General features: G+C 39.7%; 1 protein-coding gene across 1 annotated transcript in view; it reads right to left on the bottom strand.

Moving 5' to 3' along the window:
* Positions 1-27,548, bottom strand: part of nrxn2b (neurexin 2b) — a 590,949-nt gene that overhangs the window by 404,561 nt on the left and 158,840 nt on the right. The gene's annotated exons all lie outside the window — the stretch shown is intronic.

Raw genomic sequence — 27,548 nt, 5'->3', positions numbered from 1 at the left:
AACAGTATACATGTTGATACTATATGCAGTGCCTGTCAACAATAGGAAGCATCATGACCTGTGATATGACATCTCCCACTCCCTACCCGCCCACTCGCGCTCTCTAGCGTCAAATCTCCATCCATTTGCTGTTTAGGCTCTCCATCCTTCACTCCATATTCACATAGATTGACACCTTGGGATTTTGCATCTTCCCCCTCTTTTTCGCCCAGTGCACAAGATTCCCCGTGTTTTGAAATCCCTTCTCCCCGTGTTTTGCAACCTCCTCTGCAGCCCTCACTTCCTCCCTTCCCATTTTTTCTACCCACTGTCAAAGCCCATTCTCTCCCTCCTCCACCAGCTGCGTGGAGCAGAGGCCCACTGTGCCAAGTGCCATTTGATTAGCCTTTTTCTGGCAGCCACAGTAATTGCGCAGACATTTCCTCTCTTCCTTCTTTCCCCTCGTCCATTTATCTCTTTCTATCTGTATCAACTTTTTTTGCTGGGGATGCATCATCGTCATCATCGTCATCATCTTGCCTCTCACTTTATATCTGCTTCTGCTTTTCTCTCCATCATATCCCCTCCTCTCTTTCTGGATATCTCTCACATTTTCCCCCCGTGACGCTCTCTATCTTCCCACATCTTCCCCCTCTTTATGCCAGAAAAACACACATGAATCTGTCCATCTCTCTGGCAGTCTGGTATTTATTTTCCCTTCCTTTTTTCCCTCATATTATCAGCTCATTGCATGAACATACTGTCCACAAACTTGCATCTTCTCATCAGTCGAGCTTAAAGGCACCGATGCCATACATCCCCGAGATATGAGGTGGTAAATTAATTCAGCACCTGATCACATTTAGCCCTGCGTATACAACCAAATGAGCTGTGAGATAGGGAAATTCAAAGGAAATCAGCAGAACGGAGAAGAGACAGAGTTGGGGATGAAAGAGGTGAGAGCGGGGAGCTTTTGGATACAGAAGTGGAAGATGAGAGAATGGAAGGAAGGGACAGTCATTGATGGGGGAAGTGTACAAACAATCAAACATTTTCAGGTACAAACACTTCCCCAGCATGTTTCTCATGAAAGCTCTACAGTGTCTTTTGTTCCTCTCAGGTCTCTGGCGGTGTAAACAGTGGCAAACATATTTCCTCAACAACTGAGCCAACTCTACTGGCACACATGAACACATCGACGCAGACAGGCTGGAGCATCCTAACGGTGATCAACATCAATCTGTGTAGAGAGCACTGTTCTAATAATCAATAGTAGCACAGAATTATATTGTTTGGTTCACTGTAGGGATGTCGATGATTATTTTTATGGCTGGACCGGCCATGGACCGGCCCTATAACAACGGTTATCTGTGAGTGAGTCACTGAGTAACTGAGTGATAAAGTTACACCATTGGTTGTTGCTGTTTCAAAATGAATCAGTGAGAGATGATAGAAGTGGAGGATAGCAGCGTGATTCAGGGTGACTGTGTTTCCTGCTCTGGTGTTAAATGCAGTGGAGTTGGCTAAACTCCTGTTTAAACATCATATGTGATGTTTTCCACATTCCAAATGATGAGCATCAGCTACAACATGAGACTCATGTAGGCTGTTATATCAGTTAAGTGTGGGGCGGCTGCTCTGCAGGTGTACTTTATTTAACTGTAACTGTGGTAACTGGGTGGAGATAAGCCTCCTGAAAATGCTGTCAAAATGCTGTCAAAACGTTCATTTGCAATTTCCACTGCAGCCTCCACGAACACACACCGAAAAAGAGGCATGAGGGAGAGTGCACAGTTAAAGTACCCTAAATAACCATCACTCTGACAAAACACTCCATACAGAGTGAAGAACGAGAGACATCCACACAGTGTAACAGATGGCAGAGCAGGGGGAATTAATAGGTAATTAGAATAGATCTAATTAGAATTAAAATAAGTTCTCTTTCAAATCAAACATCCTAAGATATGAATGGAAAGTGTTGTTATTGCAACTGCATTTATAACTAACCATGTTATGCATTATGCAGCTTCAGAATATGTATTGTATACTATATTCTAATATTACTTGGACCATGGCAGAAAATTGCAGATTAAAATTTGATATCCAGGAAATCACATTATAGGCACTACGACACAATATGGCTGTAATCCAGCCATACAGTAGGTTTTGACCTGAAGTGAAGGAAAGCTGTGTGTGTAAAACAGTCAAGCTGCTGAATGTCTGCTCAGAGAATGTTTTGAGGGACATGTAGCTCTGTAATCACATGTGTTCAAATGATGATTTAGTTGTGTGTAAAACTTATTTTTACTTAATTGATTATCATTGATTTTTCTGTTTATTGTTTATGAGCTCCAGTATTTAGCCTAATATTCATGTTGCCTTCGTCTGTTCCCATGAATGGAACACCACTGTGTTATGATGTTATACATTTAAAAAAAGCTTTAATGGTTGTCAGTTTCTTGGTGATGTTCTCTCATTCACACTAAATTATTACTTGTTGAGGGGAAATTGTACGCTTGATGTTGCCATGTCAATTTAGTTGTGACATTAAATCACCCTGAAGTGTGGTGCTTGTTTGTTGTTATTATTATGGAATATTATTATCCATTTAGGCTATTTTGGTAATTTAAATAACACAATAAAACAAGAGGACCAAAACACAGTGATGAATGAACAAACTCATTTTGGGAATTTAGATATTGTAAAATGAGTCATTTAAATAACACAATAAAACAAGAGGACTAAAGCACAGCTGATGATTGAACAAACTCATTTTGTAGATTTAGATATTCCTTTGTTAAGAAACTGCCAATGACAAAGTACATCAGGTATATAGCAACCCCTGGCAGATGTAATGTTAATCCATTATTACTGTAATTTAACCAATTAAAATATATATTAAATGATAACGCAGAAGACGAGGAATGTGTAATGTAACAATCGGAAAGGGTTCTGTAGACTTGTTGTAGTACCGGTTGCGCCACCAGATGGAGCCTCTTATAATTTGATAAGGTTGGGTTACAGGTGTTTTGGGTGACCACCTGTAAGGCCAGCACTAACTGTAAAAAAATGCACATCCCGGCCATCCGAGGAAGAAAAAAGTTGCAGCGTGTTTTGCTCTGCTATTAATGAACACTGACGCAGCTACACGGTTAACACAGGTTGAGAGTTCAGTGTCAGGCAGTAAGAAAGCAGCACTACAATGCTAACGTCCAGGACAAGCGGGCCTCTACTTCTCCAAGAAAATCAACACAAAAGAAATGAAGTGCACTCCCCTGCTCTGAGTATAAATGCATTTTAGCAGTAGCAGTAAATGGACTGATGAAGTCAGAGTAACAGTACTGTTCGTCCCCGAGACATCGGTCCAGCTGAGCAGCTGTTTCCAGCAGATGGACTAGTGTAACCAGTCAGACTGAAATCTGTCTTCCATTTCACATTTATACAATAATGTTACAGGTTATTTACTATTGAAGGTTGCAGCAATTCTGATTAAATCTCAATCGTTACACATGTCCAACACATCTTGTCTGATCTAGTTAGCTTCATCTAATGAAACTGGAGGTACAACCGTTTGTTTAATACTTTGGATTTTGTCTGGCCATTTGAATAGATAGTCAGACACTGCCAGCTTGAAAGTTTAGGGATGATCACAGTAGTGCATTGTGGTACTATTAAGTGTAGACTCTTCTTCTCACAGCTGTCAAAAAGGTCTATGCTTTGTTTACACCTTATGTGAGCTTCTGTTATTTATTTATCTATTTATTTTTGTCCTGTATCTACTGTGTCAGCCCTGTAGGCATGTAGCACCTATTGGGGTAAAAGGCAAATCTGTAAAAATGCACCTGTTTTATCATCCAGATCAAAAGTAATAACTACAGCCAGGGAGCAAAAAAAGCTGGACTCTAGCCAACTGTCAGGGTTTAAGAAGCAGCACAAGCTTGGCAATGACTGTGAGATAGATTGAGGGGTTGACTTAATTCTATGTCACAAAGATAGAATTTAAATGTACCACAGGTGAAGTGAAGGAGCATGCACTGGTTATCTTTAAACTGGAATTTCATGCAAGAGAAGAGAGGAAGATTCAAGAAGCACTTGTTAGTGAGGGGACTGCAGGAAAAGGTGAGGGAAGGTTTTTGTGTGTGTGTCCAGAATAAGAATAATGTCATTCGGTCCTTACAGTGAAAGGCTGTACGATTTCAAAAAAAGCTTTAAGACATTCATAACCTGACTTTGCCAGATGAAACCTTGGTGCTGTGTGTTATGGAATGTCTTCTATGTCCTTGTTTCTGTTTGTGCATTCTTCACTACCAGCCAATGCTTCCCACCATAGTTAGCCTGTCAGCACCATAGCAATTAGAATGTATTCATGGAAACATTCTACAGTATCAAATAGCACCGACGCTCATGTTTTGACATTTTACCGGTTAACGATTTACAAGTTAAAAAAAAGGATGCTTGATGTTTGTGAATACCAGATATGTTATGATATATTGTGTATTTTCTTTTCTGTTTTACACTCATCCCTCCTTTATCAAAACATACAAGAACATGTACATGTCAATCATAACTGCACAGCTAACGTTGACACTCAGTGGTCTTGACATGGGTGACTTGGAGGGCAGCTTTATGAACGAGGGATGACCGAGGGAAGCTTTATGAGTAAGCACTCGCTGTATTAGTCATCAGTCTCTTTACTTGTGCTGCTCTCTCCTTCATACACACAAACACAATGTCACCTCTGACCTGGGGGTTCACAACTGTACTCTTGACACATGGACAAGACAAAAACTTGCATTTTTCTTACTTATTACATGCAGTAGTCAATAGCCAAGCATGAGTAGAAAAGCTATTTCCTCACATAAGCACACATGGGTTTAGAGCCCTGAGTACATTATGCACATCTACCAATATATCAACACATCTATATTTCTATATAATATATATACATATCAGATGTGATGGGAGTTATTCTCCCTGGTATGTCAGCCAGGAAATGCATCGCCTTTTTCCCCATCATGACAATTTGTGGCTGCGTACAGAATAATCAGATGTATGCAGTGATCAGCTCATACATTCCAGCTGCATTTCTGCCACTTTGCCAGAATGATGTGCTTTATAGCCAGCCAAGTGGTAAAACTGGTTGTATAAATATTCATGAAAAATGAAAAGAAAAATCCATAAAAAAGGTGCAGCTGGAACATAGTTATTCAGCGAATGAAAACTTTTACTGACGCTACATCTACGGGGATGTTGGTTGGAAATAAAAGGAGGAGAAAAAAACAGACAACAGCTAGTTTATGTTACACAGAAGTTTATAATGAATTCTATTTTTTTTAAAGTCCTATCATACTTTGCTTTTGATTAGCAGATGCAAATATACTTGGAACCACATGCACACACAAACACATTAAACCACCAATGTACCCTTCATCACATTATTCATGATGGAAGCTCCACTTATGATGAAATATTGTTACTTTGTTGATAATTTAATAAAGCAGAAGTACTTTGTGAGATATATACTAGAGTAAAAGTTTTAAAAAAGTTTTAAAGTGCGCTGTGGTTGTCTTGTTAGAGATATTTGACATCAATGCACTGTTATCAGATTCCAACTGTAATAGGACATTGTAATTGTAATAGTAAAATCACTGACTTCACCTTTAATATTCAAAGTAGCAGTACAGAAAAATCTGCTAATTGAAGGAATAGTAATAAATGGAATCAGATTCTTCCACTGTTGACTGTTTGCCCTGTGCTGTTCAGACTCTGCCAAATCACCAGCACACCAACCAACGAGCTGACAAAGTGAGTGGCTGGCAGACCTGGACATTGCTGTCTGGCGTATTCCCACGTGTCCACCCTGGCATGACAGTGCTTCCGCCAATCATAGGAGAGAATGGCTTTTCAGATGCCCAACACAAATCGCCACCTGCCATCAGCCCCATTATCCTGTGTGCAGGCCTTGCTCTGCACCACCGGCCAGATGCTGAACAAAGACCATGATACTACCACAGCAGCTACACAATTCATTTGTATAGTGTTGGCTAATTATGTCAACATATGCAAAAGGCTTTTCACAGCTGAAAGGTGCCACATAATACAGTGTTATGACAATTTGGCAGAGGTTTGGGGGTATTCCTGGTCTTATTTCATGTTTTACAGCAATCCTGTCTAGATCATCTTCTTCATATAACACAAACCTGGAAAATAATATGTAAAGAAGATAAAGACAAAGCATATTTAACATCTTTGAAAATATTTAAAGCATAATATAACAATAGTCGAGAATGTCATTGATGGTACTGCAAAACCACTAACTCACATTTGTAATGTGTCCTCCATATATACAAAAACTGTTCTCAGACACTGAGGGGGGTTATAATTTAAGAGGAAAGTTTTTAAAAAATGTATTGTTTTTGCACCACTTTGAAGAGTATGTGTATTTCACTGTATGGGGTAAATTAGTGGAATGGTTTGCATACAGAACTCAAGCAAAGTGCAGAATTAAAATGCAGTAAATCCATCATTATGTGTTTAGTGTCATAAACAATCTCTCTGTATATTAGATCTCTGTTTTAAAACTAGAGTGAAAATGGAAAGCCTCAAACATTACAATGTTTCTACTGACACACACATATTATATATATGTTGCTTTTTTAACTTGTCACTTTATTGACATGGGGATATGATGAATCCTGTTTTTCCAGTGATCTAATTGGTCAGTGGTGGAAGTATTGACAGGTTATGATCCAATAATGTGCTCTAAAGCAGGTTAGCTGTTGAGCATAAATGAACCACTGGCCTAACCCTGAAAGTTACAGTGGTAACCCTAAAGTCTGCTTTGTAGTACAGTCCTCTGGTGTGTAAATCCTGAACTAGGCATGCTAGTCAGTGCAGAGAGGGTGCCAAGGGAGAGTCTAGACCTCAAGCTGAAAGGGAACAAATAAATCCTTGGACTGCCAACTTGCATGCTCATATAAAATTTAGCCATGTGGGATGCCAATGGCTCTAGGAAAACACTGACTTGTGAGCTGGTAGCTATTTAAGAAAAAGGGCACATTTCTAAAAGCCGAGCAGGCCTCAACTTTTTTTGTGTTCTCCACTGACATCCAAAATAGAAATCAATGTGTCTGGGGCAGCGTTGGAGCCCGATGCGTTGATGTGGAATCGATACCTAATGTCACAGTCATTTTTCCTCATCCACCAACCAATAGAAGCCAAGAAGAAGGTAAGAGCTGGTCTGTACCACTGGGGAGTGGCTGAGGGTCAGTGGGCTGAATGGAAAACAAGACTGCAGTGCACATGCTGGGATTCCTCGAAAAACTTCCTCAAAAACCTGCTTGGTATTATACACTCTAAAAAGCTCTTTCATTCTTCTTCACTCTACCAATCTTTCTCTGTGCTACTCACTAAACATAGGTTTCAGTCTACAGAATAACAGCTGCAGGCCCTCCTGTGAAATCACCCCAAGGTGATAAATGATTACTGTCATAGCCACAATAAGTGGCTAAAAATAAAATGAATGTTTACACCAATGCTGTATGATTCAGATAAAAATCACCAATAACAATCAGTAACAGCTTACAGCTAATAATAAAAGTATGACTGAAAAAACTAACAAATGAAATAGAAAATAATATAGACACCATCGGACAACTTTGAGACGTAGTAGGCCTGTCTCATGCCAGTCCAACTACAAGGGCTCTTTGGATCGAAGTGTGAAGAGAAATTGCCGTAAAAATTTGAAAGAAATTCCATCTCAAAAACAAACAAGGCGCGCTGGAGATCACATAAACACATCACAGAGACAGTAGGGTCTGGATGCAGTCGAAAGATGTCTGAGGGGTTCATAAAAAGAACAAACAAAATCATCAACACAAATAAGTTGGTAAAATGTATCTGAAGCACGACACCACAGGCAGCACAAATGCACAGGCACACACTCACAATCCCTCAAAAACCACTACAATCAGACTCAAGGCTTCCCATAAAATCCAACTCTGTAATAATTCTCCACTCCTTAAATATTTATGGGCGAGTGCCTACAATCCCCCCATCTCCCCTTTATTATTTGTCAGCAGAAATGATTTAGCCTCTGGAAGTCTGCTACATAGATACATGTATTCAGAAAATTACAGGCACATTGGCATGGCTCATTGTCAGTTATTGTGTTCTCTATGCTGCTACCACCAGTCTAAATAAGGTAAACAAAAATCCACAGAACTGTAAGCAAATCAGTGTTTGGTGGGAGGCAGACAGGCAGACTTCCACTTCCACTGTGATTGCCGGGGAGAGAAAACGTATACTTTTGAATGGGATTTGCTGCTGTGCTTTGAATGCAGGCAAACTGTTAAGCCTGTCTGTGCTGCAAAGCTGGTGTCAACTATGACTTCATGATGAAAGCAAGCTGGAAGCTTGAACCAGCACGCTTTTGTTCTAAGCTCTTTTTTTTTTTTTTTTTTTTAAGGGTGACAGCAACCCAATGCCATCCCTGCCAAAGTTGAGGTGGAGCACTTTCTGAAATGATGATTTCCAGATACTGTATGCCACCAAAAATAACTTTGTTTTGCCTCCAGTTGTCTTTTGTGCTCATGTTTCCTCATCAGTTGAATGGCTGCACCACCGATAGCCTTGTATAGACAATACACATCAACAGTAAATAGCAACATTTAGCACAGAATGAGAAAGTAGCTTAAGGACACATCTCCCCAAAATGACACCATACCCTCAAGGAAAAAGGAGAGAAGCGTGTCCGTGTGTGCAAGTGCGTCCAAGTCTACAGACATGCAATGTGTTATTTGGCGAGGCGTGAGCATGCGCACAAAAATGTGTCTTTTGAAGTGGCCCAGAGATTAAATTACTTTCGGCATGGACGGTAGGGAGAGGGAAATTGAGAAAATGATTAAAAAATAAATGGAAAAATGATTTCCCATTCTGGGCCCTGTCACAATGGAAGGAGAAGGCAATGGGGCGACTGCATGCTTATTTGTCTGGTTGGGGCCAAAGCATGCTGTAGCTGCTCATTATAAGACATTACCAATTTATCCTTCTCTATCTCTCCTGACCACTGCTGGCTAGGGACTCCTGGGCCAGATTACCTAAATGAAATAATCCTAATCTCTACTTGCAGTTAATTATGTCCATAGGAAAACAATCCCAGTTTGGCTGGTGCCCTTTCAGAGCACTCAATTGGTCCTCATGTGATACCCACCATGTGACCTTGAGGCTCTGAAGCTACATGTTGTTTTAAGCATGAGGGTTTTAGCGGTTGTTTCCAGGTTTAACATATCCCAGGTAAAAAAAAAATTACTTCTCCATTCAAACTGTGAATGGAGAAGTATGTGTGATACTGAAACATAGCTACATGGTAGCCACAATAGCATGCCTCAAGTGGCCTTACTCTTCACTTAAAACAACATTGAAACTTTCATTAGCTTGAAATCTATACCATTAACCCTGAATCAGATGGGCAGCATCATCTAGGAGATCAGTCACACACAGAGTACTTGCACTGCCCTCTCCTTGTCCTGGGCCATGCACTCATCGCCTCCGTACCTCCATACCTCGTTTATTCTAATGTATACCAGGGCCTTGGGGGTGTAGGGTGTGTGTGGACGGAATGGAACGGCTCAGTTGCCATCCATTAGGGCTAAGTCGCCAATAAATCGTCACACCCACATCCACACCTGCACTTCACCAATCGCCACATAATTACATTTCAAAGACGCAGCGCGCGTTGACCTCCGAAAGGAGCTTGCGACCGTAAATAAGGGGCACAGTAAATCTCCACGCACTGATCCTCAAGAGCCTTTTGACACTCTGTGCACATGTGCACATCAGCAGTAAGTGTGCAAGTCAGGGATCTCAACTGCACTTGTAGTTAAAAGCACAAATATATGAATATCTAGAATATGTAGAGTATGGAATATGAGTACATTATAGTATGGAATCATATCACAATATATCTTTACTTGTCATGTGAGAACGTAAACCCATTGTTCTGATTGGGCTGAGACAGATATCAGCATGGGTTTAAATGTTCTTTACAACTTATAAGATATAAAACTTCAAATGTAGCTTTTGAAAGATCAAAGCTTAAAATACGGAATGGAGAAAATAAAATACAATACAAGACATGAAAAATAATATCTGTCAAAGTCCAATTCTGTGAAATCCATTTAAGCTCTAGATACTACAAGAACACTCTAAAATATCAGAACAGACTGAAAAAGACAAAGCAAAAAAGCTTCAACATTTTACACTTGGAAAACCGACCAAATGATACAGTTTAAAAAGTGTGCCGACCAGTGACCCTTCCACCAACACTGCCGACCAGCAGCTGTGTGTAGAGGCAGAGACAGAGCATCAGCAGTCTGCTGAAGAAAGCATTGTTTATGTCCTGGTGCTCCTGTCCCTCCCCTCCACCATATCTGTTTGCCATCCATCAGCACCTGACAACCTTGACAGGTTAGAGAGAGATAGCACCTCAATACCACTGGGATAAGACGGGCAAGACGCAAGCAGAGACTGTGTGTGTGCGTGTGTGTGTGTGTGTGTGTGTGTGTGTGTGTGTGTGTGTGTGTGTGTGTGTGTGTGTGTGTGTGTGTGTGTGTGTGTGTGTGTGTGTGTGTGTTTGTGTGTGCCGGGTGTGTGCAAGGGGAAGGAAGGGTCATGCCTTGCCACTTACCACTTCACATCCTTATCCCTCACTCCCGATATGTTCACAGATGAAGAGAGAGACAAAAACAAAGGGGCGAAAAAGGGCCAAAGAGCATTCAGGGAATATGTGTGTGTGTCTGTGCTGTGTCTTGCGAACATGGTGTTGGTGTGGTGAGTCAACATAAGACATGGGCATCAGCACGCAATGAAGCACAAAACAGGTTTTTCCTCAGATAAGAAGAATGTATATGTTTTGGACACATTTTCTTGTTTTCCGTGCTTTTAGATTTCCACAAAACCACAGCGTGTCCTCGTGGGATAAAAGATGGATTTGACTTGACTATTCCCTGCAGCAGGAATTTAAATCATACTAATTAGGGTTAGATCAATGTTAAGGACATAAGTGGGTAATCGGTAGTAAATGCATTGAGATCAAATTCAGAAACAAGAACTGCTGTAAACACTGTCTTTCAAAAATGCATGGCAAATTAAAATGTTAAAGAAAAAGAAGGAATGTGTGCAATATATCTAACCTTTAGTTATATTCACATGTTCATAAACATCAGGTTGTCCTCAGGCTACATTCACTTACAACCACACAGTAGTGTGGTAATGCATGACTGAAGTATGTGTCTTTGGGAGACATATTTCTAGAGCTCATTACCGATTGGGATTTTTGTTTTCTTTTTTTGAAAATGGTGATATCTCATCACACCAGGTGATAATAAGACATGAGGAAAAAAGGTTTCATTCACAACATGCAACCTATCTATAAATAGGTTTGATTAAAGACCATACTGTTAATTATCAACAAGACACAGACATGTTTCTCAAGTTCTACACGGTGAGCAATTAGGAAAGCACAAACAAGTTGAAAGAGTTTAAAACAGATGTGAAATTTTTGCAGAAGAGTGCAGAGAAAAATCCTGAGTGATCCCCAGGGGAGATTTTAGAGAGGCTGACCCTCTGAGAAGGATTTCAAAGCATAGGCAGGTAGAAGGAAGCTGCACACACACACACACACACACACACTGAAGAAGAGATGTGGCAGAGCCATATGGACTAAATGGATTTAGCAACAGTGGATTGTGCTGGCATGCTGGGCAGGTGAGTACACACTCCGAACTGAGCAGATGCTTCACAGAGGGGGGGCTGGGGGTGTTGGGAGGGGGAAGGGACATATGATGTGTATGTGTGTGCGTGGGGTAAATACACAGCACATCATCATAATATGCATGCCTACACTGTATATATTACAGTGTGTATGTTTGCACTCGCACTTCTGCAGGCATGCATGTATGTGTTTGTGCATATTTTAATGCCAGTTATCTTTCTCTATTAAACATATAAAGTGCCTGTCAAATGTTTGGACATGCTTTCTCATTAAAGGGAATGGGAAAATGAGTCCAAACTTTGGAATAGAATAGTATGCTTAAATACCTCACTGAATAAACACCAGAAAATACCACACACACACACACACACACACACACACACACACACACACACACACACACACACACACACACACACACACACACACACACACACACACACACACACACACACACACACACACACACACACACACACACACACACACACACACACACACACACACACACACACGTCTGCATCATTGAGAAGCACTTGCTAAATCCATCACCTTAATAAACATAAATGCACCCAAACTCAGTAAGCTTTTCCGACACAGCATCCGGAAAGCCCAATCACAGCTAATAAAGGAGGCTAATGAACTCCTCTCATTATGTAGATGCTAATCATGTAACACAATCTTGTAATTTGACACACTTGATTTATGGAGGAGGACCCCCCTCCCTTCACAACGCTGCGATCACAATCCACCCACAATCCACCACCCTCCACACACAAACTATCTTTAACCATTACCAATCTGAGCATGTCACAGTATGGAGCATGTAGAGCTGCAACATGCATAATGAGGTGCTTAGGCGACTTATCGCACACTGAGATGATGCAAAAAGGAGAGGGAGAGAGGGGGAGAGAGAGGCAACAGATCACAGTTGGAGCTGTCAATGTGTGGGATGGAGATGACAGTTTCAAGGTTACTGACAGTTGATGTCTAAGTATATAGTGTCTTGGAATTTATATAGACATATGCATGCACACTGGATATTATATGTACATAGGATTACACAAACACACACAAGTTATCAGTATAAATGAAATCCCAATCATTCCATCCTCAAGATGGACACACAACATTTACAGATGGGAACGATATTATCAAATGAAGCCAGCTAAGAATTTACTTTGGTGTGTTAAAGGACAAAAACAAAGCGCAATGATAACATATCTATGCCTTTTATCTAAAGCATAAAATGCTTTTAATAGCCTCTTCATAGTCTCCATTACATTAGTCTAGAAGAAAAGAACAAACCATAGCTGTCTCCTTTCTATATTACATGCTGGCAGTTCACATGATGCACAATATACATGTCATGGCTGTCTACTATTTATGGGGTTAGAAATCAATGTACGTTACCATTACTAACAGGAAATAATACAAGACATAGATATTGATTAAACTTCATTTGTAATGGTGATGCCAATTCACAAAGAGAAAATACAATTATTTTCCAAAAGTTTTGATATTCATATGATTATTCTAATTTTTAACATACATATTTTACTTTATTAATACTATATTATATTATATACTATATTAACAGTTTTCCAAGTTATTCATGGTACTGTCATTGACTCATCTGCAATTTATATTTGTCATTTGCAGCTATGAGTGGCTCCTCTTTTACTTTTGCTTATTTTAGGACAATAAAGAACAAGCATACTGATATTTGATCAACTTTATCAATTTTTCCAATGTGAACACACTACATACCTGCTCGAAATTCAGGAAAAACTGATGAGCGTGCCGGCCTACAGTGGAGCTGTGTGAGATATCATTCATCAGCAAGTGTCACTGTCATTGCTGATGACCTTTAAGTGAAGTGGAAGCCCGATGTGTGATTTAGTGCTACACTGTTGTGTGTAAGTATGTGCCTTTGTGTCAGTGAATGGAGAGAAGCCTTAAAGGTCAATTCATGTTGTGGGTAATGATGATGATGATGATGATGATGATGATGATGATGATAATGACACTTTCTATGATGATAATGATGTTGCTGATAATGGAATTATTGATCAGATAGTGTCATTGATGATACGTATAATAACACTGATTTGTGAAGAGAAAATGTTACTTTTTGTGAATGTGATAAAGCGTATGGTATTGTATTTTTCTTTCTTTCATCCCACACAAATCTTTGTTTGTTTATTAGAGCCATTCTGTAGGACAAGTGATTTCATGACCTCAATCTAAAGTCTGGGCTCCAGTTCCATGTTTTGACAGCATGTGAAAGCTATTAAAATGGCACATAATGGTGCACATAACTATATGTGTGATGGAGAAACGCATTTCAACACTTTGGTTACAATAGCGGTTTTGTGACAAAAACGGCATTCAGCCATTGTATCCAATCCAACCTCATAATCTGCTATTACAGGATCAAATCCAATTTTCATGTCAACAGAGGCGGCATTATCCCACACCTTTCAACATACTGTCACAACAGACTAGACATACACCAACACCATGTTTTCCCCAGTGATTTCACCCTTAAAGACAGGATTTTACATCCATTACAACAATAGAAGTTCAGTTTAATTTGACTTAATGCATATTTTCGCTCAGAAAATTGGAGTCATTAACAGATTAGTAAGCACTTTGACACTGCATCAATTGTGTGTGCATTTGGACTTTATTTAATGAATATTATGATTATTATGAAGTTAATGTAAGATTAAATTATTATGTTTGTCTTAATAAAGCCCAACACAGCCCAGTGTGATGTGCTGAAATTGCTTTTGTTTGGCCAGCAGTCCAAAACCTAAAGGTATTCAAGGTATTATTATATAAGACAAAAGAAAAAAGCAGCTAATCCTCACATTTTAAAAGCTGGAACCAGCAAATGTTTGGCATTTGTACGGGTCTATAATTGAGAAAATACAGCTACAGCTAAAGCCTCTCAGAGATTCCACGTTCAATTGAATTGATAAATATAGAAACATATATAACTCATATGTTGGATATCTAATATCAATATCCCTATCTGTGCATGCCTTATTGTTCATAAAGCTAACAAACCAAAGAAGGCGGCCACATCACACCCTGTCGTTATTGCCTTAACATTGCAGCTGAGACTTGAAGAAAATCAGAGTGTATCTGATGCACAACCAGAGGGTGGCAGTCATCAAAGACAGTGAATACAGACAAAAGGTTAAAAGAGAAAGTGAGGAAGCAGACAGGGTGGGCTGGGAGACAAACACGTAATAGATGGAAGAGTCACGGAGACAGAGGTCAGCTTCGTTAATGTCAGAAGTGAAACTGGGATTCTAATGAGAGGAAAACTCTCTTTTATCTATTCGTCTCACCTTCGAAAGCTGATGCAAACGACATATCATACACAGACCTGTCTGTTCAGACAGACAGAAAATGAGACAGGTGAGACCTTGAAGATGGACTGACAGAGAAAAAAATTCAATGTGCCTTGTCAAAGGCAAAGGAACGAAGCCGTTCTGTGTGTGTTAATGAGGATGTGAATAGGAGTGTCATACAGTCAACATCAAGCACACCCTTTTATCTATAGCATGGTGGAAATATGTGTCAGTGTTGCTATTTGAGTTAAGATTTTGTTATAGTCTGATTAGAGAGTATTCACCACATGGAGAACAGACAGACGCTATAGGCACTTCCAAAATTAATTTTCATTAAGTTGAACACAATTCCAAATGTATGCATGCAAAGGTGACACATGGTGTGCAGAGCTCTTTGTATAATGACCTTATAGTTACTTTAATACAAGGTAAAATGTCCAATTGGCCATAACGTCTAGCCTCCCACACAGTCGATATTGTATGAATTCCAACTATTTATATACAGTATGTTATAGTGCTTTTTACTCTGTGAATTCAAAGAAGTTATAGATTTGGGGTTCTATGGTCAGATGGCTTTATTTTCTCAGGTCTTATCATTGAGAAAGAGAGAGATGAATAATGCAAAACAAAACAAGAGCTTTTAAATTGTGTTACATGTCACAAAGTTCAAAAGAAATGAAATATAAGGAGTACATAATGTAAATCCAATGATCCTTATCTGATAAATAATATTTTTGCTCCAAAGGCCTCAGACAACAAAGACCACGGTGTAAAAATCTAACTATACATCTGTCTACTGTATACTGAACATTGTAAATAGCACATAAGACACATAATACCTATGAGTCATTTCTGGTGAACTCATATTTGCTCAAATCTATTCACTGCAGGCCAAACCTGTCTGCTATAAATTAAGTTTAGACATTATTAAACTGCTGTCCCAACAATAATGTGATCTATACTAAACCAAGACCATGACTTTATTCTAACCTTAAGAAAGTGCTTCCAGTGCCAACACAAAAGTTGAATATTGCTGTAGTCACTACTAGCAAACATTGCATTGAAAGATGAGATAGTTTGGTTGGAAAAATCAGTAGTTCAATATCAGTGTTTACCAAAATACATTAATAAACAAAATGTTGTCATAATCTTGAGAGATATTTTAATTCAGTTGGCATTATATGTTCTAGCATAACTTTTGCAATTTAGTAGTATATAAATGTAACTTCTGTGAGACAGAGTTGTGCAGGCATCTAAGGGTAAAAACATCAGCTAGACAAAAATTGTAGTGGTGGGTCCACACCAACCAGTCTGACAGAACTGTGTTTACTCTTTTGATTTTCTGAAGGGTGTGTGTGTGTGTGTGTGTGTGTGTGTGTGTGTGTGTGTGTGTGCGTGCGTGCGTGCGTGCGTGCGTGCGTGTGTGTGTGTGTGTGATGAAAATATAAAGTATGTCTTTACAGCAATAAACACTTGCCAAATGCTTGTTTTTCACATCTCTTTTAGGGGAGCCAATACATGAGTATTCCTGCTTAAATCCTACAATAATAAAATGAGCCAGGGGCTTTAACTCGAGGCCAGACCACTGCTCCTATTTAGCTAAAGGGTATCATCATGTTATTTGACAAGCACACCAGAAATGCAATTTACAGCACTCACAATTTCATATATGTTGTCAAAAACTGTGTGGCTCAACAAGTGAAGCAAGGCAGATGAAACCCATACTTGGATAGGATCCTTGTTACTAAAATACTCTTTAAAAAAATAATGTGCAGTAATTGCATTATGGTCAGAGCTAAAACACAGGATTAATAGTCAAATAATCGCAGTGTGTTTGAAGTGCATATTTCAATATTAGTGGTAAAACAAAAGTACTAGTTAATTTTTGTCTCTCCTGTCAGGAGTCAGATGTCAAATTCACTACAAAGCTCCAAACAGTACTGTGTGGACTCTTTTCAGTGCACAACACATTGGCAACTGCAAAGATGCAGGCTTGGCTGTAAGCCAAACCAACAGCCAATCTCTGGAGTGCTGATGCCAGGCAGAGGCATGGACACCCCATCACCATGGAGACCGGGTCCTGACTGGGAGGTAGGCAATATCACAGCCATGGAAAAAATGCATAATGGTGAAAGAAAGAGAGGAAGATAAAAAGAGAGAAAAGGCCACATATTTCCGGAGAGACAGTGTATGAGGGAGGCAGTGCTCTTACACATCATGCCACTGTTCATTATCATATACACATCCTGTGCAAGAGCTGACAATTGGACATGAATGTCAGTCGAAAGAGTGAAAGAGAGAGAGAGAAAGAAAAGGATACAAGAAGAGGCTAAGTCTTCCTTTGGGTGTTTCTCTAAGAATTCTGTTTCCGTCATTGTCTAACATATTCAAGCCATGTTTCACTTCTCCTGTGTAGATTTGTACAGTGGAGATGTGCCGTGATCTTGACTAGACGATGTAATTAGTGTTCAACAACACACAGCTGTCAGTATGACCAGTGCATGAAGATACATCCTCTGTATGGGTAAAAAGCCAGCTGTCTGCTACTGCCATACCTCTAAAGCCAGACAATTTCCAACACATCAGTCAGCTGTTACTGTTATGGCTTTTTATCAAATATCACTGACTCAATCTACTACATTAGGAGCAACGCAGTCTTTTTTCACTATCTTCTAAACTTGAGAAAGATTTGGTGCTACATTCACTGTGGAAAGGTGTTCTGATCATGACAAGATTGTGCCACGCCGATTGCTTTTTTAAGGGGAGGAGAAGATGTGATTTAATCATGAATGACTGTCCTTTTTATACCAAACCTACCTGTTATTACTACTAATAGCAAAAATGTCCTCAAAAACAGAACGCTGGGGTTAGTGAAACACACAAATCTAGTGTTTAAGAGCACTGGGCACTTTCAGCACCATGGACAGTACCTAGACTGAGTGGAAAGGGCAAAAAATCTAAATAAAAGTCACCAAAGTATCAAGAAGATAAAGTAAATAGCTACATGTTATTTAAATGTATTTACTTTATTTGCTGAGCAGTCTAATGCATGTTTCCTTCAATCTTCAACTTTGAGTAAATGTTTGTTTCTTGGATAAAAAGAAACAAAAGCTCCAATTAACACATTTCACCTCATGTTTTTTTTTGTTTATTTTTATGAAGCGAACACAATTTTAGCTAATAATTTAATTAAAACATTATTAATGTGCACCCTGTGAATTTTGTTCTTTTATTCTGTCATTGCTGCACAAAACAATGAGACTCCATGAGAAAAAAAGAAAAAAAAAACTAATGCAAACAAATAAATATTTTGGTTTCATACTACCAAAATAAATAATAATGCACAAGATTTTGCATTTACAACTTCCAAACAGTAAAGCAAGATTTAAACCATTAGAGATTGGGGGGCTCTTGAGGGAGAAAAATGGAGCTCTCATGCTCTGTCTAGATACTGTTTGATCTACTAGCATTGTCCCTTCAGAATAGTTAGACTGACAAATGGGGAAACGGGAAAAAGGTATTTCATAAAAGAATGCAACTATCTGACTCTCAAATTTACTAATAACAATAATGATGAAAAGAAGTATTGGTGAGTTTTAGGTAAAATATAAAAAGCTGGATCTTTTCTATTCCTGTTTCCTGAAACATACATTAAGACAAAGTAAATATCCTTTAATAGATTAGCCAAAACATTAAAACCACCTAACTGACTGGGTGATGCACTATGTAATCAGACACCTGTCAATCATAGCCAGTATTGACTTTTTCAGCAATTTGAACTACAACAGCTCTTCTGTGGGATCGAATCAGATGGACTAGCCTTCGCTCCCCACATGCATCAATGAGACTTGGGAGCACATGACCCTGTCACAGGTTCATCAGTTGTCCTTTGTTGGACCACTTTTGATAGGTACTGACCACTGCATACTGAGAAGGCCCAACAAGACCTGTAAGACCCTCGTTACAGTGGCTCAGATCCTCACACTTGCCCATTTTTCCTGCTTCCAACACATCAACATCAAGAACTGACTGTTCACTTGCTGCTTAATATATTCCACCCCTAAACAGGTGCCATTTGAACGAGATAATCAATGTTATTCACTTCGCCTGTCAGCGGTTTTAATGTTTTGGCTGATCGGTGTATAATTTAATATTTTGCACAGGATTTGTGTAAACGGGAAAAAAATAACTACTTGTACTCACTGATCAGTAACAATCCCTGAGCTTCTGCTAGAATGAACATTCTAATGTAAAATATTCAAAATTCTATTCCTGATGATTGTCAGACTTGTTTTGATGGGAAAATGCATGTACTGTAACTGAATTCAAGTAGTCTCAAAATGAAGCATATGGAAAACACATTCGCACAGACATTAAAAGAGATGTATTTTATATAGTACACGCATACTTTTTTATAACACAATCATAGTGTGCCAAGTGCCAGCTGTGCAGCTAAAAATAGTTCCCCAGAGGAAGCTGCTGTGCAAATGAAGGTCAACAACATTGTAAACCAAACCCCAAAACAACAACAAAACTGAGAAACATCAATGAGGCTTTGATTGCCCCTGGACCATAAAAAGAGAGTAGGCACCACAGAATACTGGAGAAAGAAGAAAACTAGTTTAATATGGGAGAACAGTATCTAGACTATTTTCTCACAGCTTTAGAAACCAAAGCAGATTAATGCAAACCTATAATTCACAGACTGTACTTTAAAAGACAAGCCAAAACACAGACAGACAATATTCATCGCAGAGTGGATTAATAATGTCCATAATAATCATCACTAGCATACGTGTCCTCTCATCTGGTTTCTAAGTTATTAGTATTCAGTCTTTACATTTTGAGTGTATTTCTGCAAATATAACTCTGCTTGAGAATAAGTTATTCTATTATAAATTCTATGGTGGAACTTTAAGTGTGTAGTTATTGAAATGATGCAGGCTTTGTGAAGATGAAACTTGTGTGTGATTGGTCGCACTCCTCTAAACAGAATTAAACTAGCTCAAGTGACTTTGGCCATCTTTGTGAAGCCTAAAACCCACTCATTGCTGCCCACCACTTTCATTTTAGCCAATTGACTTGATTCCTTGTGTTCAGCATAAAACGGTTTGAACCCGCAAATGACTGCTTCCGGCTATATTCTTGTAATTATTGTTATTTGTTTTCTGTTAAATGTTTTGTCTAATTGTGCCTATATTGTATTATTGTTGTTTAGGACCACTATGAAAATGAGATGGGTCATCTCAAGGGGTTATTCCTAATAAAGAATTTCCAACTAACACCACCATAGCCACACCGTAGAAGATTTTAATCAATTATGCATACACTATTCAAACACGATCTGCACATTTCTAATTGCCTCCCCACTGATCTCCATGGCAACAAAGGCTCCAAGCACCACAGCTGAGTTGCCTTCCCATTACCTGGTACAATCAGTCTTTTTCTCCTCCCCTCGCTCTAATTTCCCTCATTAACTCTAAATCAGATACTGAAAAAAGCAAGTAATGCCCTCATCCATTTTTAATAATACTTAACCAAGGGTGTCATTTCTCTGCATATCCCGACCAAATGCACCTTCTTTTCTTCCTCCTCTTCTCTTTGTCTCTACAAATAAAACCCAAACCTGTGAAATGTTTCAACAGCTTTTAGGGGTGTGGATTAAGAACAGTTTGGAGATTTAGAGGTGAAAAAAAAAGAAGAAAAAGTTTGGAGATTTAGTTGTACAAACATGTCTCTGAGGAGGCAGAACTTTTATTGAGGCAGAAATAATCTAGTTAAGTTTAAACATATGCTGTTGTCCAGAGTCTGTAAAGAAGGACAGCATGAATGATTTAAAAAGGTTTCCCACAACTCCAGTCTCTTTCCTCTGGTCTGCATGTGTTTACATGAATCACAATAACACTACGGTTAGTTAGAGCCTGGAGACAGGGTTGGCACACCTTCCTATGCACTGGTGTCCCACAAGTGGGCGAGAATTGCACTTAAGTTCTTGAAGGTTTCGGCGTCAAATAACACATATCAGTGGAGCACAGTTCATTCCTCTGAACATCAGTTTGATGATGTTTGATTTTTATCTTGCATATTGTTTCCAAATCATGAAATACAGCCAAAACAGAAAATATCCTTGATATTGTGATAATGATTTAAGCCAAATAGCCCAGAGCTGAAGTAGCAGCTGTTGTCAGTATTGCCACAAACTCTATGATTGGTTCAGAAATAAATTCATAGAAAATAAACTGAAGCTCCTTCTACATCAGAAAATACTGAAACTGCAATGTATAGCCAACCTGCCCTTTAGCTAATCAGACACTGTAGAAGAGTGCAGACAAGAAAGAAAGCGACATGACTAGAAGAGTAAGTAGTAATGAACAAGACTATGAAGACTAAAGGCAGAACTGAACCAGCAAGAGAGCTGTATAGACACTGTGCAGAAGAATAGTGTACTATCCATTCAATCGTATGTGACTAACACATTCAGTTTCCATCAGATTATAAATACTGTACATTCAAAGAAGAAATCTAATGAGGAATTTCAACTCACAAATGTACCAATCTGAATATTATTTATGATTTTTTTTAAAAAGTATTTATTTTATTTCAACATTTTAAAGAACATGTTTCTAAATGTATAACACAAATGTACAAAAAGTGAAGGAATCAACTGCACATGTTTAATGAACTGCAGGTATAGTGGGGGAGTGAGAGACTTATGACAGGGGTGATCGCATGTAACCCATGTGTTACATGTTCTTGCATCTGCACTGGTGTGTGACTTTTTTCTGCCCTTGCTTTTATCTTCTTGAACTCACATTGAAATTTACACCAACACACCGAACCCCCAACCATCCACCAACCAACACTCTTACATCATGGAGGCATCTAAGCAGTACATGGCTGCTAACAAGCTCTCCCCTTCGGCTCAGAGTGTTGATTGGGCCAGTTAGTCAATAAAAACCACAGCCAGGGCCCTGGCGTGCCACACACACACTCAGGTGTCTTTTATCAGCCTTTCCCCAGCCTTCAGCTTTGCCCACAGTCAATAGCTGGAAGAGACCAATCCATAACTGCAGCAGCAGCGGGGTGTCTGACGTGTGCCCACATGATTAAGAGTGAACAGTCGAGCAGCGTTAGCACCAACATCTGCCAAGCTGAGAGCGACACTTTTGTCCCCGTATTGTAAACAGGCCGACCACGGAGGAAACAGATGAACGGGCTTTAATTTGCACACACACACACACCAGTGTGAAATGCACATTTTCACCGAAGACGTGCGGCTCATTTGACACACAGCTGGGCAAGTGTCAAGGTTGTGCAGATAAATGCTTGCCTGCAGCATGAGGAATATATACGCATTTCCTCCAGGGATGAAAACCCTGCACTGAAACAAAACGCAGAACACAATAACACACACTATCTAACACAAAAAGTGTGTTCATTTACTCTAAGAAACATAATCATATGGACTCACATCACAATTTGTAACACTGAATTTATAGAGTGAAATCAATTCATTTTAATGCAATTGCAGCAATCAGTGAGTTTGTTAACAAAAGCAAAGTAAATGTGCTTCAATTTTGGTGAACTTTGACACATTTCTAAACCATCTTGACAATGCTAACCTTTGTGGGATTGAATAAAACAATTAGCTATATTTAAAATAGTCACACTGTCAACAAAATTCAAGCATCACCGATTTTGCTTTTCATTTTTACAATAAATAAAGCTCTCCTGTACTAATATGTCACTGAATTCAAGTGGAACAAATAAGAGATTGGCTTCTGTCATTATTGATGTGGAGCTTCTGCATTATCATAATGAGTCAAAAAAAAACTTTAGAAAAATACTAACAAATACACTGACTGATGAAATTGATGATGAAAAGCAGCACTTTGTTGTACCCTACCCTGGACCTTAAAAATGGTTTAGTGGAACATCACCCCGGCCCTCAGGGTGTAATAGAGTCTGCTGGGTGATGCACAGTAGCCCCTGGCTGTGATCACTGTGCCCTTTGTGAGTGTGAGCCCAGCATGTGAGCCGTGTGTTTCTATGTCTGTGCATGTGTGTAAAGCACTACTGCCTGCCTGTGTGATGGATGCCCCTCTTTGTAGCACAGGTTAGAAGGCATCCTTGATGGGATGGGCCAACTGTTCATCACTCCCCAGCCTCCAACTCTCTCCTGCCTCTCCTTCGTCGGTCCCCTCCGCACCTCCATTCATTCTCCCCTTCCCCATTCCAGCTGTACATGACAAATGGCCTACACAAGAAATGTGCTCTCCGATATCTAGCCATTTTTCCTCCACCACAAGCTTTTCTTCATCCTTTCATCTGATTGCTTCTTTTTCTTTCCCTACCTCTTTTTTTTGCCATCCTCAGCCATCCATCTCTCATGGAAGGTCGGTGGTTAATGAATCGCCAATGTTTTTCATTTAGTTTCAATCTAAAGCCTGACAAGGAAGACCTGGCTTTGCTGAACTAAGCCAAATACTTACCTCTGTTCAGTTAAACCAATGGTGGTGTAAAGATGGGTTTGAAAGAGATTTTACTTTTATTTATTGGCACTTCTAACCTCGACTCGAACTTTATTCCACTGTTTGCATTCAGCCTGATTTATTTTTAAATTCATCCGGGATAGACAATGCTGATCCGAGATTATGGGAAAGGAACTTTGACAAGAATTTATCTGAACAGAGCTTCAATATCCGGAGTAGATCTTGATTATCTAAGCACACATCCTCTGTGATGTGTTGGTCGAACAACATTAATCTGTGTTTACCCGCAGCTGCCAGAGAAGACACCCTGGGATTTATGCACACACTTGCCTTTTCACTTTGGTGTAACTGCTCTTCCCGCTGCTACTCATCCACTTATCTAATCAGCGAGATGTTAAGTGAAATGCATTAGGGTTCAGCATCACACCTAGCCATTACCGCTGAAGCTTGTTGCAGTTTCACTTTTCACTGAGGCGATGAGCGGGGAAGTGTAAAAAAAAAAAAAAAAATCTTGAGGATCTAAATTATCATCCGTTGACGCCAAAGAAAACGTCTTCTGGGACGGAGACGGGGCCGTCAGCAGGCTCGTTAATGGGGGCGACTTGATAAACGGAGTAATTCATCATCAATTTCCTTGGCAAGGCACTGCGGAGACAAATTCTCCGCTCTTCTGGCATGCAAAGGGAGGGGGGGGGGGTGTCCTGTCCTTGATGATTAATTTGAATAAACACAGCTACATCAACATTAATGCTGATTGCTGATTAAGTTCAGATCCATTATGTTCCCCCAACTGAGATGCCTCCCTCCATTTTTCTTTATTCATCTATTTCTCTCCATCACCTAGTCATTATCCCTCTGTCTAATTTTCTCTATCCACATCTTAAATCTCTGTGCAACCATCCGCAGGGATTGTTATGAGTGTTTGTTGGCATCAGGTGTTAAAAGGGTCTTGTAGGAAGGCAGTTAACAAAAGACTAAGCCAAGATAATAAGCTGTGCACACTCTGCTGATAACGCCTCATCGTACAGCTACAGTATGCCTGATTATACATTTTAGGAACCCTATAGTCATAATAGACTAGCTGGCACACTCCTTTGTTTATTCTCTGCCAACTTATTGAACTGGAGAGAAATTAAATCAGGCGAGGTTAATATAAGAGGCTAACACTATACTGTAAATCTTGATATGACTAAAAAGCTACATACAGTTCCTCTGGATTAGTGCTTGTCTAGTGGACACTGAATCCTATTTGCGACAACAAAGCAGGCCCTATAAGGAATTATGGATAAGGCCTACTTACATGCATCCCAAAGGGCCAACACAAAGCATATCCACCACTGTAAGCACACAAGACTGCCTTCATTTGAAGGAAAAATCCGTTCTCATGCTGATGTTTTTTTTTTTTCTTCTGTCCAAAACCCAGATTAAAGTTATTGAATGCATTGGCCTCAAGCTCTTGAAAACAAAGACATATGTCATTAAAGCCAATGTCACCTCTCCCTATGAGAAGCCTGGAGGAAGGTTGGTAAACCATGCTGAGTAATACTGCCAGTCGTGCAGTAAAAGCCAACTGGGTTGAAAATGTCCACACTGAGAATATTGCCCTTTACAACGGACCCAGCTATTGACAAACAGACAAATCAAAGAAATAAACTGCAGACCAAAAGAGGACATAAACCTACTTTAGTATGACAAGTAGACCCACAAACCTACAGACTCACACATGTGACAGAGGAGGAAAATGAAGTTGCTTTCATTCACTGTTGCCGTTTGAGTCTGTTCAGAAAAATCAAGCTAACTAACAAATAATTACAGGTTCTGACAAATTTAAAATTAAATACTGACAGATATCGATTGAACAACCATTTAAAACATGGTCAGGCATCATGGGTGGTGGGTGATACATGCTTTTTTCCCCATCACTTGATCCCAATCCCATACAGTAAATGTTCTCTCCTTTCTTTATATATTGCTGTATATCATCTTCTTCCTCCCTTTTTCATCCCTTACCGAGATATTTCATGAGGCATTGAGAGTGCATCTTTCAAAGTGGCTGCGGCGCCGTTAATAGTCAGGTGAGTGTGAGGGGTTATTTAAATCAACCGAGATGTGGCGTCTGAGTCCCCTGTTTATCACGCTGTCAGGTGGCAGCTAGTGCTGATCACTAGGACCAAAACATGATCTCTCTCCGACACTAAAGCCTCTACGGGTTCTTAATCTCCTGGGTTAGCCCACCCTGTGACAGCAGAGTGTTTCTGTGCATACAAATTGCTGCTCCACTCTGCTCTCATCCCATCAGGTAGATAAGTGGCTCCGGCTACTGCTGCCGACAGACAACTTTTATACGGGTTTCAAGGCGAAGACAAGTGGATATGGAACCACACACAGGTCATGGTAATCTTTGCCCCTTCCCACATGCACACGTGCATACATGTATGTATGTACATGTACAACCTTGAACAGCCACACAGTGCACATTATTCTCAGCACAGCTCTTGTGGATACAGCTGCACACTTAAAAAAAAAAAAAAAAAAAAAAAAAAAAAACATAGAAATTCCACACCACTTTCTAAGTGCCTGGGAGGCGAGAGCAAGGAAACATACTGAAATGCCCTGAGAAGTTTAATTCTAGTGTTGCCATGACGATGGTAGAGTCAAGATATGCCCTTAGCCCTAATGAGCTGCATGGGCTGACATGGAGGGCAATGAGGAGGTTTGTAATAATAAGAACATGCACAGAAAGCAGACCTGCATATATATGAAGTGGAACGCTGTGATGGACATATAAGTGTGTGTGTGTGTGTGTGTGTGTGTGTGTGTGTGTGTGTGTGTGTGTGTGTGTGTGTGTGTGTGTGTGTGTGTGTGTGCGTGTGCGTGTGTATGTATGTGTGTGTGTGTCGGCGTGTTTGTTTTTAGGAGCATCACATGGCAATAAATTTCAAGACACATTTCTAATTTAAAAAGATGCACTGTATAAAGCGGTTTTCAGGTCAAACCAACAACTGTGCTTGCTCTGGAAGTAAAGTCATTGCCATTCCGATGCTTGTAATCCATCACACGTTCAATCATGCATGCATACATACCACATCCCAAAAAAGTGAAATTAGACTACACTAGTAGTAGCTTCAGGCTCTGGCCTTTATTAGGCAGGATGGATGTAATGTAATTATAGACCAGTGCTTGGCAGTGCATCAGACTGGATGCTGTTTGTGATCCAAGACCAGGTCCTGCAGAGTCAGACCACCTGTGGTACACAGTGTAATGACCACTCTCTCCAGTAAAACTACAGTAGAGGCTCAACAAAGACTAATGATCTATGCTGACAAATTGTTATTTCTGTATGCAGGCTAACACAACTCAGTGAGGAGCTCAACTTAAGAGACTCCAAAATGTCTTTTCAAAGAATCGGGTGATGGTAGAGATGGGATTTCAAGAAAACAACTCATCAGCATATTGTCCTTAATCTATTTGGTAGATTACACTTATTTTCTTTAATTTCTACTATGTCGGAGTTGTGCTGTAGCAAACCCAAAGCGATTAAATTGGTCTCGACAGAGCCTCCTTTTGATTTTCTGTTGAAGAGCTGGAGAAACACCTGCTTTCCAATAGTCACATTCAAAAATGAACTCGCACAAGAGAAAGAGCTGTCCAGTCTGAACTAATAATGGGTGGTCTGTAGTATTGTGTTATCAAAAAGCAGTGTCAGTGAGCTTTGGTGAGAGAGTGACAGAAACCACAGAGCTTGTGTACAACAGATTTTGAGCTGTAACAGATGATTGACTTTGTCAGGACACTCATAAGCCAAATCAAAAGGAGTCCCTCTTGAAGTTTCCCCTCAGCAGAAATGTCATTCAGCACACAGACAGATGCAGTCAAGTATCAGATTCAAATCTGTAGAGCGGGAGGAAGGATGCAGATCTGGTTTTCATAAAGAAATGT

The sequence above is a fragment of the Scomber scombrus genome, chromosome 23 (genome assembly GCF_963691925.1).
Source record: "Scomber scombrus chromosome 23, fScoSco1.1, whole genome shotgun sequence".
NCBI lineage: Eukaryota > Metazoa > Chordata > Actinopteri > Scombriformes > Scombridae > Scomber > Scomber scombrus.
The sequence above is the reverse complement of the archived record's forward strand: the minus strand, read 5'-3'. Positions and strand labels throughout refer to the sequence as shown.